At 36.7% G+C, this 16785-nt stretch overlaps 1 protein-coding gene across 2 annotated transcripts in view; it reads left to right on the plus strand.

Moving 5' to 3' along the window:
• ttc29 (tetratricopeptide repeat domain 29) overlaps positions 1 to 16785 on the plus strand; it is a 573216-nt gene that overhangs the window by 182168 nt on the left and 374263 nt on the right. The gene's annotated exons all lie outside the window — the stretch shown is intronic.

Raw genomic sequence — 16785 nt, forward strand, 5'->3', positions numbered from 1 at the left:
CTGCTCTGGGACTTGCTTCCCATTCACGCTACTCTGCAACTCAGGTTTCCTCCTTCGCTGATTCGGGGCTCTGGTTTCCTCTCGCGCTGCTCAGGGACTGCTTCTCTGCATGCTGCTCTAGGTCTGCTAAAAGGAGAGAAAACACAGAAGACACAAAAGAAACAAGTGGAGCAATGGAGCTCCATGTGGAGGCTCCTACTCTGTCACCAACATGCCAGAAATAGCTGGGAGAATGAAATAGAGTCTTTACATGAAAGATATATAGTCAAGGTAACTGTGGAAGTCGTTGGGTTTTGTAGTGAATATTGGTGGCCAGCCTAATGGAAACAGAGACAACAAGGTAGGGAAAGGAGAAGTTAGAGATGGACGAGGTGAAGATAAGAGCGGGGTGGAAATTGGGAGCGAAATTGATTAGTTTTCCAACTCCTGCTGAGAGAAGAAGCAGCACCGATGATTTACCAGAGTGATTTAAAGCCCCAGCCATATCCTCTTTACAATGAACATACAATCTCTTTACACATTCACCCCTCATATGAATATTCTCAGGTCATTCAGTGATTTACCAGAGAAAGAGTTGTGGGTGAGGACTGGAGTAGAACTGGAACAAGGAATGTTCCATGTACCCCACAAAGAGCCAGGCATAACAGGGCCTGTGCGGGTACTCATGGCCACCCTTTTGACCTGAAGAAAGTGGGAGCAGTTAAACGAGAAGTTGTTCAAAGTGAGGACGAGCTTAGCCAGGTAGAGGAAAATGGTGATGCATAGAGACTGTTCAGGCCTTTTTTCAAGGAAGAAGTAGCAAGACCTGACAACATTCTTATGAGGGATGAATGTGTAAAGGGATTGTATGTTCATTGTAAAGAGGATATGGCTGGGGCTTTAATTATTTTTTTTGAATTCGCAGAGGTGCATGTCAACTGTTTTAAACCACACTTAAAAATAAGAATTATCTCCATCATGTTACGTGGCACTATCACTGTGCTAACGGGACAGACTTCGAGCAAATCTAGAAACTCAAGACTGGGCTTCCATGAGGCACTGTGGGCCATCAGTAGCAGGAGAACTGTATTCCAGCACAATCTGTAACCTCATGGCCCAACATGTCCCTCATTCAAACATTACCACAAAGCCAGAAGGTCAACCCTGGTTCAGTGGAGAATGCAGAGCAGCACCAGGCTGTGATGAATTGGAAAAATAATTAAAAGATTTGACTGTAGATAAGCAATAATTAGCATTTAAAGAGTTAATGTTTGGTTTTCAAAAAAAAACATACATTTCTTCAAGATAGCCTATAGGAAATGGGAGAAGGGCATGGTAAACAAGTGAAGTCAAAGATAGTATTGGATCAAAGAAGGAGGTTAATAAAAATATTAATAAAAATATTGCATGCCTGAGGACTGACAGCATTTTAAAATTCTTTAAAGGATTATTGAAAAATTGCAAAAGCGAGAATTGTACATGTGCAATAGCAAGAAATGTTACAACAGCTTGTAAAAGCTTCTATGGTATATTAAGCAGAAAAGATTATTAAATGTTATGTAATAGAATTTATAATAGGAAATAGAGAAAGGGCAGAGAGGTTAAATGTGTACTTTGTGCCAGTCTTCTCATGAAAAGGAACAAGAAGTCTTCCTGAAATAATTAAGATCCAAGGGTGTACAGAATGTGTGGCATTGAAAGGAATTAATATTAGTTTAAAAAAGTTGTATCAGAGAAATTAATTAATTTGAAAGTTGGCAAATCCTTGAGGTTCGATGATCTTCGCCCTTGAATCAAAAAAGATGGCTAGTAAGATAGTGGATGTATTCTGATCATCTTCCAAAATTCTATTATTTCTGCAATGGTGCCTGCAGATTGGAAGGCTATTGTTTAAGAAAGGAGGAAGAGAGAAATTTGGGAACTATGCACCGATTAATCTGATGTCAGTAGTAAGGAAAATACTAAAATCTATGAAAAAGTATGTGATTATTGCATATTTAGAGGCTGATTAGTCTGTACTTCACAGTTAACATGGATTTATAAAGAGGAAATATGTTTGACAAACTTAAGAGATTTTTGAGGATGTTGCAAGCAGAGTTGATGAAGGGGAACCACAATATGTGGTGTATCTGGGTTTTCAGAAGGCTTTTGATAGAGTTCCCCACAGGAGATTAATAAACAAAAAAATTAAACAGTATGCAATCAGGGCTTATATTATTACTATGAATTGATGATTGGTTACTAGGTATATAGCTGGTAATAGGAATAAATGGGTGATTCCATGGTTGGCAGGCAATAACCACTGGAATACCACAAAAATTGTTGCTTCAACCCCAGCTGTTCAGTCTATATCTTTTTGAAGGTGAAGCTAATTGTAATATTTCTAAGTATGCAAATGATACAAAATTTGGTGGGAATGAGAGTTGTAGGTAAGATAAAAAGAAGCTTGAAGAGGATCTACAGAGGCTGAGTGAGTGAGTGGGCAAGAGCATAGCAGTTGGAACATAATGTAGATAAATGCAAGGTTATTGATAAAAGGAACAAAGATGCAGAGTTTTTTTTTAAATTACGAGAGATTGGAAAGTGTTGATGTTCAAGGGGAAGTACTTGTCCTTTTTCCGTAAGTCACCGAAAGCTAGCACACAGGTGCAGCAAGCAATTCAGAAGGCAGTGGCATGTGACCCCCTATTGCAAGAATATTTGAATATACAAGCAAGGACATCTTGATTCAATGGATGCAGGTTTGCTTACTGAGCTGAAAGGTTCATTTCCAGACGTTTTATTACCCTACTAGGTAACATCTTCAGTGGGCCTCAAACGAAGCAATGCTGAAAATTCCTGCTTTCAATTGATATGTTTGGGTTTCTTTGGGTTGGCGATGTCATTTCCTTTGGTGATGTTATTTCCTGTGGTGAAGTCACTTCCTGTTCCTTTTCTCATGGGGTGGTAGATGGGGTCTAACTCGATGTGTTTGTTGATAGAGTTCCGGTTGGAATACCATGCTTCTAGGAATTCTTGCGTGTGTCTTTGTTTGGCTTGTCCTAGGATGGATGTGTTGTCCCAATGGAAGTGGTATCCTTCCTCATCTGTATGTGAGGATACTAGTGAGAGAGGGTCATGTCTTTTTGTGGCTAGTTGGTGTTCCTGTATCCTGCTGGCTGGTTTTCAGGACAAGCCAAACAAAGACACACACGAGAATTCCTAGAAGCATGGCATCCCAACTGGAACTCTATCAACAAACACATTGAGTTAGATCCCATCTACCACCCCTGAGAAAAGGATCAGAAAGTGACTTCACCACAGGAAATGACATCACCAACCCAAAGAAACACAAATCTATAAATAGAAAGCAGGAATTTTCAGCAATGTTTTGTCTGAGGCCCACTGAAGATGTTACCTAGTAGGGTAACAAAACGTCTGGAAATGATCCTTCCAGCTCAACGAGCATTCCTACATCCAAAACCTCAACCTGAGCTACAAATCTTCTCAAAACTTGCTAAGTCTTGATTCAATGTATAGAAGCTAGTCAGACCACATTTGAAATATTATATGCAGTATGGTCCTCTTGCCCAAGAAATGAGATATACTTGCCATAGAGAGAATGCAGCAACGGTTCACCTGACTGATTCATGAGATGCTGGAATGTTTGATGAACTGAGCTTGAGCAAACTGGGCTTGGAATCTCTGTAATTTGGGACAGTGAGAAACTTGGGATTTCTTAAAGGGATCGATGGAGTAGATGCAGAAAGAATGTTTCATGTGGCTGTGGTGTCTAGAAACAGGAAGACTGAGATACTAAGAAACATTTTCACTGAGGATAGTGAATCATTGGAACTCTGTACCTGAGAGGGCTACAGAAGCTCAATCACTAAGTCATTTCAAGAGAGAAATTGAAGATTTAGTTATTACTGACATCAGGATTATACAGTAATACAGTGTTGCAGTTAATGATTTATATATGGTCCATGCTCTAAAAAGTTGGAATCAGCTCAAGGAGTGGATTGGCCGACCCCTGTGTTTGTGTCTTAAAAATGGTACATTTTCTTCTCGCAAGGAAATTAGTGAATCAGATAGGTTTTCATGGCAACCAACCATACCTCCATAGTCATCATTACTGAAACAAGTTTTCTGTTCCACATTTTATTAATTGACTTTAAATTCCACCAATTGCCACAGTGGAATTTGTACCAGCGCTTATAGTGCATTAGCCTCTGCCTCTGATTTATCTGTCCTGTAATGTTACCATTTCATCACTATCTTCCCATGTTTGATTAATGTGTAATTTACTAAACGCAATCCCACTACCACCAGTACATTGTGGTTGGATTGTGTCCAGTTACTAAACAGACAGAAACACTTTTCCAAGATTTATTCTTCAACATCTCTCAAACTTGTCAACTTTGCTATTTAAGAAGCCATGGGCAGCAGGTGCATAAAATGCCATTATCTTCAATTTCCCTTCCAAGACATGCACCATCCTGACTTGGGCAGTATTGACATTCCTTCATTGTCACTGGTTTAAAATACTGAAAGGCCTACAGAGCAATATGGTTGAAAGACCTTCCTTCGCAGCTTGGTTCCTAACCCAAATTATAACTTGCACAAAAAAAAGAGCAGAAACATGTATCAAGCACTTAATGTGAATGTTAAATTAACAATTCCATTGTTTGGACCATTGTGTGCAAGGATCCGACAGGTGCCAGTCAGTTTTCATGAATGGATTCTCGATGTCACCAGCAAGGCCAGCATTTATTATTCATTGCTGATTTCTGATTGCTGATGCCCAAGTCCCCTGTCTTTTCTGCATAAGCCTTAAAATTTATATTTTGAAAGCTATGATTGAATGGTTCTCAATGCTTCACCAACAGGAACAGTTTCTCTGTATCCACTCTGTATAGATCTGTAAAGATTTGGAACACACTTGTCAAATTTCATGCAAGAATAACCCCAGTTTCTCCAATCAATTTATATAGCAGAAGTTCCTGATTCCTAGAGTCATTGGCCTTAATTTTTTTCTGTATTCTTTCTAATGTTTTCACATCCTTCCTGAAGGGTGGAGTCCAGAACTGGACCAGCTAGTGTCTTATCCAGACCTGTCATAACTTCTCTGCTTTTTAAAAAAAAATCACACAACACCAGATTATAGTCCAACAGGTTTATTTGGAAGCACTAGCTTTCTGAGCGCTGCTCCTTCATAGGTGGTTGTGGAGAACAAAATTGTAAGACACAAAAATTATAGCAAAAGTTTACAGTGTTATGTAACTGAAATTATATATTAAAAAAGACCTGGATTGTTTGTTAAGTCAATATATAATTTCAGTTACATGACACTGTAAACTTTTGCTATAAATTCTGTGTCTTACAATCTTATTCTCCACAACCTCCTGATGAAGGAGCCGCGCCCCAAAAGCTAGTGCTTCCAAATAAACCTGTTGGTCTATAACCTGGTGTTGCGTGACTTTTAACTTCGTACACCCCAGTCCAACACCGGCATCTCCAAATCATTCCCTGCTTTTCTACTCTATGCCCTTATTTGTAGATTCCACGATTTTGTATGCCCTATTATCTACACTGTAAAATGTCCTGCTGTCTATATTTGAATCATTTTCTTACCTCACAGTTATTGTGAACATATCATCATAAATTTAGATTCCCTAGGTGACCACCAAAAACAGTCTCTCAATATTTATCTTATAACCATAATAATTGTGAAGATATCAGTTCACATCCCAAACTTTGCAACTTTAAAGTATAACCTGAGAAATGCAAGACTGCCTTAATAATACCTCATAGCTGCCTAGTCATCCTAAGGCACACCATTTCTGTTGTCATCATAATGATCGTATTTAACTAATTTCTTTTACAAATTCTGAATTACTTCCTTGTTTTTTGTTTTGTGTGTTCCTGGAGAGAGAATAAATAATTTCTCATTGTTCTTTATGTGCTTTATCTACTTAGATTGTTCTTCAATACATCTGAAAACCAAACTTTAAAATCTTACTATTTAAAGTGTACCTCTTGCAATTGTTTTTAACTTGCAAAGAGTATAAATTGTCATGTTTCTATATCAAACTTCATCAGCCATTTTACTGCCTGTCCTATTCATCTATTTTTGATATTTTGCTGCCATTTATAATTTTCCATATCTCAATCTTAATTTGGTGCCATTAGCAAACATCAGTATTGATTTTCTCATTTCTAAGTCCCAATTATTTATGAAAATTAAAAATTTCAGTATCCTAAACTCAAGACTCTTATGAAATATCATTCCCCATCTGTTTCAATCCCTGTGATTATTTATCTTCAGGCTAAATAAATTAGATGGAGTCCACAATGACTAATTATATGTAATCTGTGAATGGAACAGCTTTTGAATTGAGCATTTTTAAGTTTTGATCTGTATCCATATGTTCCATTCATTTTTGATTTATAGAAAAACAGTGCTGGTCTGGTCTGGTTGTGGGAATTCTAGATTTGTCTTTATTCCAGTTAAACCTTTATGTGCCCATGTTTTTAATTGACCATTGGGTGCACTCCTAGATTTAGTCTTCATCCTTTACTTTTCTCTAGCACAATTTATCTGTTCTGATTGTGAGAAAATCTGGACTATTCCTTCACTTGCTGTATTGTTTCTTAATAAATGTCTCAATTTAAAATAAAACTTTAATCTCTTTACTTTACTGCTGACGAAATCATTAATACCGGAACTCCTCAGACTCTGTGCCAGTTTTTGTCACTTGTAAATTATTACCTGATAGAAGCCTGTTCAGGGTCTCTTTCGCCAGCTGAATATTTGAGCAGAATTTTCAAGAGATGGGAGGCAAGGAGACCTGAAATCAAGAGTGAATCTTTTTCAACTGTCTACACAATCCATTTCTGCCTCCACAGAATTTATAAAGATGATGGCAGAACTGCTTACCCAATTGGCTGTGCTAGATAGCCCATTTAACCCCTGGAGTGTTTAATTATTCTTCTGATGCTGTTTGGAGTTTTCATCCACTGAGGGAGCAGATAGTTGTGAAGTGTGATGAAGTCCTGGCGATAGGCTGACTGGAACATACCAAGCTAATGACGACAGTTGTGATAGTGGGCATTGCTTTGAGGGAATTTTCCCTCAATTCAATCCTTAATTCAATGTGGCTCCTAAAGATGGCCTCCTCCAAAATTCTGAGAGAATCCTCAACCAGTACTTCCAGATTCTTGGCATGCATTTCTTTCTCTATTCAGATTTGGAATGAAAAGTTTGCTTTTGACCTCAGTAGTTGCTTTATTTCTTTTTGTTGAAGACCGTAGATTATATACGTACTGTTTTCTAAAAAGAAAGAAATTGGATTTGGCATGGAGCAAGTACATACTTAAGTGACAGTAAAAATGTACATTTTCCATCATTCAATTAGTATTGTTAGCAATCTGTTCATAATGATTTTGAACAGGCTTAAGCAGTCAGTATTCTTATTCAAGATATTTACACCTTTGCAAATGATCCAGGACTATCTCCAAAATTCCTTCATAGTTTATAATTTCTGATGACCATGATCCTTTAAACCTATTTTTTGAATATTCAGTCTCTGTAGAAATCACCTCAAGGCAGTCCCAAAGGCAGTCATTAAAGACATGTTTCACAATATTTAATTATATTTTATAGAAATACTCAATGTGATACATGATTTTGGAAGTTCTGAAAGATATTTCATAAATTTCAGTATATTGCATAAAGCAATGTTCAAAAAACCAATGGAAATTGATCTTTATTTCGTAGGTAATATAAAAACTCCTTTGACTAAGTACATGGTTATAATGAGACTGAAAGTTAGGAATGTAATGAAGAGCCTTGTCTTAAAGTATTCATATATTCAGAATAATTCTCTTTGAGCTTTTGGACAGAAGCAAAGCCTAGTTCTTTGTGGATAACCAAAAAAAATGTATAACATAACCCTGCGGCCAAAGATTCTCTTTAACATTATAAACATGATATTTTAATTTCAAATATTATACAATACTTATGATGAACATTTGTTCTGAAACATTTTTATTTTTGTATATATGTAGTATTTTATTGTGCTGTAGATTCTTAATATTATGAATAATAATATGAATGTAGTTTGTTTTTAAAAATATTTTATTGAAAAAATGGCAATTGAAATTGTTCAGTAATTTCTTCTCTTACCTTTCAATTGACAAAATCTTCCAGCTAAAGGAAAAACAATAATTAGCTATTCCCAGTGTTACTAAAGTCCACAGCCAAGCAAGGCAGGTCAGCCAGTGCATCCCCCAGTTTCTGACATTTCAAATTACCTGAATAATACCTGCAGCAATCTCCAGATCTAATTAACATCCCCTGCAATTATGGCTGGGTCTAAATGTACAACCTGTCTGAAAGAGCTGGAAATCGCTTAGATTTTCTTTTTCTCCAGACAAACTAGCATTTTTGCTTGGCTTCTTATGCAAAATTGTAGTGTCTTCTGGTATTTTTGTCATAGTGTACTAAGTTCTTTTTTCCATCAAGTAATCAATGCACTGCTGAATGAGTTCATTTTAATGCACTCAATCATGCCTCTAATGTTCATAGCTTACGGGTGTAGGCATCAGTAATGCACAAATGTTATATGGCTTCAGTTTGGGTCATTTCATAAAATATTCATGGAATCAAAAATGTGCATCAAAATAGCGACTGGGTGAATTACATTTATGTGGCTGCTGTTGTGGCAGTAGAACATTGCCCATGTCAATGTCAATAACTTGAAGATATTTTTAACAATTTGAAATTAAACTGCACATAACCTTTATTTTGCATGTTGTTAAGGTATTTAATATTTCAATATAAAGAGTTATTTTAGTATCAAGAGAAAAAAGGCAGATTTAATGACTGCATTATTTTAACTCCAATTAAATAAACCTTTTAAATGAAGATTCTCACTGCCGTTGAATCATATTGATGATCTTTCTGGTGCATTTTTGATGATATATTTTTTATCCTTTTCACATCTGAATTCAGACTTTCCACAGTCAATGTTTATTTGTTTCACATCGTGTCTCGGCACAGTCAGTCTTTTACCATTACTGTGCATTATAATTTTACAAGAAGTGCACCTGCTGTGTATCAGGATCAGATAATTTCTTTCAAGCCTGCAGTGTACAAGCTTAAATATGCTGGTTGAGATTTTTCATATAAGCAGGAAATCCCTGCCAATTTATTTTTAGCTGTGCCGAATAAATTTTGTCTCCCCACAGTTTTTATGCCAAAAGTCAATATACCTAGAAAATATCATTAGCGTACTATTATTGGTGAGATAATTTAAATGTTCAAGCATAGTGTGGCATAAATAATATGCTAATTAATGAACAGTAAAAGTAAAACAATCATGTTTATGAAAAATAACTCCTATTCCTATAGTGCTTTTCATAACCAGGTGTCTCAATGCTTTTTAAAGCTAATGAAGTACTTTGCAGTGTAGTCAGTGTTGTAATGCCGGAAATTAGATTTGATACAAATAACATAGCCATCATAAATAAATTTGGATAGTTCAAATTAAAGTATTTATTTTGTTAAATAATATTTCAGTCTTTATTCTTTTTAATGTTTGATGAAATCAAGATTTTCTTTTTCTTCTAATTGAGCATATAGAATATCAAAGGCTTGAGTTGTAATATGCTTTGCATAAACTGATGTGAGGTGGCTTCTTTACACCTCAGGGTTTTAGTACAGTTCATAATCTTCTGAGTTATACTACCACTTTTGCATTAATATGCACCATAAAACCTTCACATGTTCATTGGCATTGTAACTGCAACCTTAACACCTTTTTCACATTGTGTATTAAATGATGAATTATAAACAGTGTTTATAGTAAAGTTTAGGATAATGATTGCCACCAGCCAGGCGAAAACCAGAAGCAATATTTTGACTCTGGTATTTTCTTTTGTTGCAAAGTAGAAATTTTGAGTAAGACAGACTTGAATCTCCTATGATGTGTGAAAGAAAGACATTTATCTTAGGCTGCTAATTTAGTAGTATGTGTATGTATTGATTTTTATTAGTTTAGTTGGAAACCATGGGACCTTACATGTGTTTGCAAAACATCTTAATCCAAATTCTACTTTAATGGGAGCTGCAGGAGAAGGAAGCATTGATTTAAAATATTTGTCCATGCTGTCTGTCTAGAAAAATATTGAGAAATGGAAAGAATAGTTTTCAACAAGGTAACCATGTTTCTTTACACACTTTGAAAAGGAAAATATTATTTGACATTACCTAAACCTTGTACTGAAATTTATCAGTAGTCATATCTTTCAGCTGCATCATAATATCAGATTTTTAAAAACTTTCTCCTGCTGATGAAATCTAGAACATTAGTTTCTTACTGTGTAAATAAATTAAACATATTGAACATCTAAAGCTTGAGTTGTAATGTACTCTGCACAAACTGGAATGAGCTGGCCTCCTGACACATTGAGGTTTTAATACAGTTGGTTGCCTTCTGAGTTTCATGTCGTGTATTAACTACAGAACTACTGCATAAATTGTGTGATATTTTCTGAATGAACAAAGAAAAACAAGAAGGGTGATGTTTCTGAATCAAATTGAGTAATTGTAAATTATTTCATAATTGTTTTAAACAATTATTACTATTTGAACAGTATCTTCATTTGGACAGTCCTAAAGTCATATTTTATAAGGACTTTATTCTAGGTGTCCATAAAATAATGGCAAAGGAATGTAAACAGTTCAGAAAAAATATTTTAAATGTGTGATATTTCAAAACAGACTAACAGTCAAGATCCCATTATACAATCAAAGATCATATTTTCAATGCCAGATTGTCAAAGTTTGCGGCTGAATCAAACCGAACTGGCTTAATCTTCAACTTTTATACCAGGAATAAGGAGCTAATTCCAACACAATGTCAAAATATAAGATCTGTACACATGCAAAACCAAATAAAAATTATAGCCACTCAGTCATTTTGAGAGTCACTGGTAAAATTTCAACAAATTTAAAACAGTTAAGTGAAGTTCTATATTCAAAAGTGATGAGGAATAACTCCATCAGTCTCATCTTAGTAATTAGAGACAGAGAATAATTTCCAAATAATTTTGCATTACTGTCATATCCTTAAAAAATATTTCTGCTTCTGGTCATAATGGTTTCCTTGGTCACCTTGTTCTCATAGCCACTTCATTAGTCATCAATGGGAGTCCAGGCAAATTATGTACAAATTATGGGACAAAACACTTTGGAGCTTTTAAAAATCAATTTGGATTACATACATCAGCAACAGATTAGGAACAACCAATGAAGGAAGATGTTATGTATGTAGGTAAGGGTAGTGCTACCCCTCTACGAGAGTGGGTCAGGGCATCCAGAACAGGACCTTTGGGTCAGTCTAGCTCTGACTGTGTAGCTATAAGGATGTACAATAAATTGTTCCCAATTCAAGTTCTATAGGTCTACCTCGTGATCTTTTTAAGTTGTAAATTGACCTAAACTTAATAGAACGTAAAGTGCTTAGCTTACTCAACTGATTCTTGCATATCTTGCCTTTAATTTTTTTTTTAGCATACATTTTAAAGAATGTCAGAACACAGACAAATAGCTCAAGTAGCCAAACAAGACAGCAAGAGTTAACTCATGTAACTTTTAAAACACCCAAGTATGCAGCATAAGCCATATTTGAGGCAGGCACTCAAGTTCAGAGGAAGAACACAATAATTTTCCTACAATTAAAAACCGAAAATGGTGGAAATATGCAGTACTTTTGGCAGCATCTGTATAAATAGAAATAGACTGAATGGGTGGAATTTAATGAAGGCCACTAGAGCAGGGACGATGACTGGTGGATGAAACTAGAACAATAGCCTCAAAATTAGGGGGAGCAGATTTAGGACTGAATTGTGGAGGAACTTCTTCCCTCAAAGGGTTGTGAATCTGTGGAATTCCCTGCCCAGTTGTAGTTGAGGTTTCCTCATTGAATGTTTTTAAAGCTAAGATAGATAATTTTTGAACAGTAAAGGAATTAAGGGTTATGGTGAGTGAATGGGTGGGTAAGTGGAGCTAAAGCCATGAAAAGATCAGCCAAGATCCTATTGACTGGCAGAGCAGGCTCAAAGGGCCAAATGTCCTACTCCTGCTCCTGGTTCTTCTGTTCTAAATCCCATTAGACCAGCCTGCAGCCTTCATCAACAGGAACAGCCTCTCAAACATTCAAATGGTGAAACACTGCCAGAAACATAGCCTGCTATTAGGAAATCTCCTACTGAAGCCAGGAAACATAATAAAGTCTGTTACAGATTGAGACAACAAAATTGAACAAACAATAGGCTTGCTTAAGTTGCGATTCTATTGCCTGGACCATTTGACAACAGCTCTGCAACATGACACAGCTAGTGTTTCCAGGTTTATTGGTATCAACTGCATCCACACAACAGAAGGGTGAGATCTTGCACCCAGTGGTGATAAAGGGCACTTAGACAAAGCAAACAAGCAATAATGTGGAAGATGATTTCCTGGAATGCTGTATCCAATAGTTTTTTTTTAAGACTAATCTGTGAGGAACCTATCAAAGAGTACACTATTCTAGAGTAGGTATTGTGAAATTAAAAAAATAACAATCTTGGTCTTCTCCCTTGGGGAGGAGTGACTATAGTATGACAGAATTCTTCATTAAGGTGGAGAGTGAAGTAGTCACATCTGAAACTAGATTTATAATCTAATTTATAAACAATCTAACATGGTATGAGATGTGATTTGGAAAGGATGGATTAGGGAATTTTACTAAAAAGGATTGATAGTGTGTTTAAAGACCATGCGCATGAATTGCAACAATTATTCATTCCTGGCTGGTGCAAAAATAAAAGAAAAGACATGAATGGTGGCTCAACCATAGCTTGCATAATAAATTAGTGATAGCATTCGATCCAAAATGGAGACAAATAAAATAGCCAAACAAAGCAGTAAGCCTGAGGATTGAGAGCATTTTAAATTCAGCAAAACAGGACAAAACGAGGAAGAAATAGAGTATGAGAGTAAAACTGCATAAACACTGACTAAAAGTTTCTATAAACATGAGAAAAGAAAAAGATTAGTGAAGATAAATGTAGTTTCCTTACAGTCAGAAACAAAGGAAATGAAAATAGGCAACAAAGAAATGGCAAAAGAATTGAACACAAAACTCTGTCTTCACATAAGAGGCACAAATAACCTCTTAGAAATGCTAGGAATCCATGGATCTAGTGAAAGACTATATTTGAAAGAAATCAGTACAGTAAGAAAATAGTCTTCTCGAAATTAGTGAAGTTAAAGCACAACAAATCACCAGGGCCTGATAATTGATCTGCATCCTAAAGTCCTAAAGAAGTGGCCCTGGAAATATTGGATGCACTATATTCCAAAATTCTATCGATTCTGGAGCAATTCATACAGATTGAAGGGTAGCAAATGTAACTGTGCTATTTAAAATGGAAGGCAGAGAAAGAAGCAAAGAATCACAGTTAGCCTAACGTCAGTAATAGGAAAAATGTTACCGTCTGTTTTAAAATACATAATAACAGACCACTTGAGAAGCATTAAAAGGCACAAAGCCAGGGTGAGTTTATGAAAAGCAAATCATGCTTAACAGGTCTACTGGAGTTGTTATAGTATGTAGATAATAGAATAGATAAAGGAGAACCAGTGGATCTGGTATATTTGGATTTTGAGTGGACTTTTGATAAGCTCCTACATAAAGCGTTCATGTTAAAAAACATAGCACACAGGATAGGGGATAATATATTCACATGGATTGATAATTGTTTGATAGATTGGAAGCAGAGTAAGAATAAATGGTTGTTTTTCTGGGTAGCAACATGAATAGTGGACTACATTTGGAGTCAGTACTTAATCTCCAGTTACTCGCAGTATACATAAATGGCCTGCGTAAAGGAACCAAATGCAATACTTACAAGTCTGCTGTCAAAGTAAAATTGGTTGGAATTGTGAGTTGTGAGGAGAATGCAAGGAGGCTTCAAGTGATTTAGACGAGCGAGTGGGTAAACAAATGTCAGATGCAGTACAACATGGCTAAACATGAAATTATACACTTAAGTGTGAAACACAGAAAGGAAGAGTATTATTTAAATGGTGATATATTGAGAACTGTGGATATACAAAGCAATCTGGCTTCCCTGTATAGACAGACTGGTGCAGCAAACAGTTATGAAGGCAAATGATCTTTATTCCAAGAGGATTTGAGTTCAGAAGTAGGGATGTATACTGGAGTTATGAAGCCATACCTGGAATATTCCATGCTGTTTTAGTCTCCTTAGCTAAGAAAGGAAATACTTGCCATAGAGAGAATGCAGCAAAGCTTCACTAGGCTAATAGCAGGGATGGTAGGACTGTCCTTCGAGGAGATATTAGTTTGATTGTGCCTGTATTTACTAGACCTTAGAAGGATGAGAAGGGATCAGATTAAAATGTGTAAAAGTCTCACCTCTGGATATTAGGGATGCAAGGAAGATGCTTTCCCTCGTTGGGAAGTATAGAGCCAGAGCTCACACTCTCAGATTATGGGCTAGGCAATTTAGAACTGGTGAGGAAAGTTGTCCTCACTCAAAGCCCAGTAAATTGTGGAATTCTGTACTACTGACGGCTGTGGAAGCCAAGTCATTGAATTTATTCACAAAAGGAATTTGGTTTTAAAGGCATCAAGGCAGAATTAAAGGCTTAAAAAAGCAGCATTTGTGATTCTGTAAATTTTGGATAAATGCAAATGTAGTTCCTGTACACAAAGCAGCCTGGCGACAGCATTACAATGTAAGTTGTTGATGAGCTTCAAAGTGCAGCATTGAAGTGCTGAATTACATTTTAAGTGAGTTTAATATATGCCATAATCATGTAGTGAGACTGGTGCTTTATCATTGCCAGCCTGTGTAGTCCAAAGTTGCATGCAGCCTTTGCCCTGAAATGCTGGGGAATGCTGGCCAATATGGTGGTACAGAGAAAGTACCATTGCCTATGTCCTTTAGGGAATGAGAAATCTTACTCAGGGTTTTTGAGAAGTGTTTGATTACTGTTCAATACAACAAGAGAGACTAAGACCATTTTAATTCAGGAATCAAGTTCTTTTAAAAATGTTTTCATGGTGTGTGGGCATTGCTAGTCAGCATTTAGACTAGATTAAGATTCCCTACAGTATGGAAACAAGCCCTTAGGCCCAACAAGTCCATACTGACCCTCCGAAGAGTATCCTACCCAGACCCATCCCCCTATTTTTACCACTGACCAATGCACCTAACACTGTGGGCAATTTATCAATGACCTGCACATCTTTGAATTGTGGGAGGAAACCAGAGCACCCGGAGGAAACCCGCACAGACACGGGGAGAACGTGCAAATTCCACACAGTCACCCGAGGCAGGAGTCGAACACAGTCCCTAACCAGTAAGCCACCTTGCTGCCCCATATTGTGCATATCAAGAGATTATATGAAGCAAACATTTGTTCACAGCTGGAATTCTTACGAACATAACACAAAATTAATTTTCTTACCTAATGAGTAACACAATGCCAAATCGCTAGATTGGCAGTTTTTTTAAACTAAAAAAAACAAAGAAGCAAGCCACAATGAAAATACAGATTAAGAGAAAATGGCGGCAGCTTTTTCCCACCCCAGTCCCTGTCAAGCAAAGTTAGATTTTGTTTCACACGCAATGGTTGAAGTATAAAATAGCTACGGATTTATCCAGTAAGCCAGCACAGTTACAAGTCACTATACTTTTATCAGTGTGGAGAGAGAGTGTTTCAAAGTGTTTACCAAAATAAATCTCTTGGAAGATCAGAAAATACTCTCAGCAAAACATTTAAACGCTTTGAAGGAATACTTTGAACCCCAAGTGTACATCATGTATGGATAGCACATGCTCAATATTAGGGACAAAGGTTAAAAACAGCCCACTGACCATTGATCAATATGTAACTTTATTAACTCAGCTCACAGAAACCTGTGAATTTGTGCAACTAAAGGATGAGCTAATGAAAGATAACGACATCTGAGAAGCAACTATACGATAGAGACGATTTTTCCAAAGATATTTGTCAATAACTTGGACAAATCAAGCATGAGTCCAGAGATTGAAAGTACGGTGCTGGAAAAGTACAGCCAGATTCCTGATAAAGGGCTTATGCCTGAGATATCGATTCGCCTGCTCCTCGGATGCTGTCTGATCAGCTGTGCTTTTCCAGCACCACACTCTTGACTCTGATCTCCAGCATCTGCAGTCCTCACTTTTTCCTCCGTGAGTACAGAGATGCTGGAAAAGGGTTCGAATGATCCAAACTGCACCTTAGCATGTTGGCGATATCAAATCGAAAAGAGAAAAATGTTTTGTAACTCCTGCCATGGAAACTGCAGAATGAGAGCATCAAAAGTCTGAATTGCCAGATCGATTGGTGCTTCCTGCAACATTATGAGTTTCACGGATCTTCACAGTTACACCAGATGGTGATCCTAAAGTGCAGCCCTCAAAGTAAATTTGTTACTCTGTGATAGATTGATGCTCAGCTAAAGGGGATAGGTTAAATTCAGAGTCCAATGCTAAGGCAAGACTGAATATTTGGAAATCCAAATATTAGGGATGAAGTTAAATCCCCTCATCCCAATAGAAGCCAGAGGAAAGCATGCATTAGTAACCATAGTTATGCCAGAGGAAAAAAAAACATGTTTTGAAGGCACAAATAGATAAATAAACAGCACAAAACAGAAAGGGTCTAACTGAAGGAATACTATAGAGCTTGATTAAAAAGTACACCTTCTTTTGCCCTTGAGAAGG

Source organism: Chiloscyllium plagiosum, unplaced genomic scaffold (assembly GCF_037043375.1).
Source record: "Chiloscyllium plagiosum isolate Xiang-an unplaced genomic scaffold, Cpla_swu_hap1 HiC_scaffold_1, whole genome shotgun sequence".
NCBI lineage: Eukaryota > Metazoa > Chordata > Chondrichthyes > Orectolobiformes > Hemiscylliidae > Chiloscyllium > Chiloscyllium plagiosum.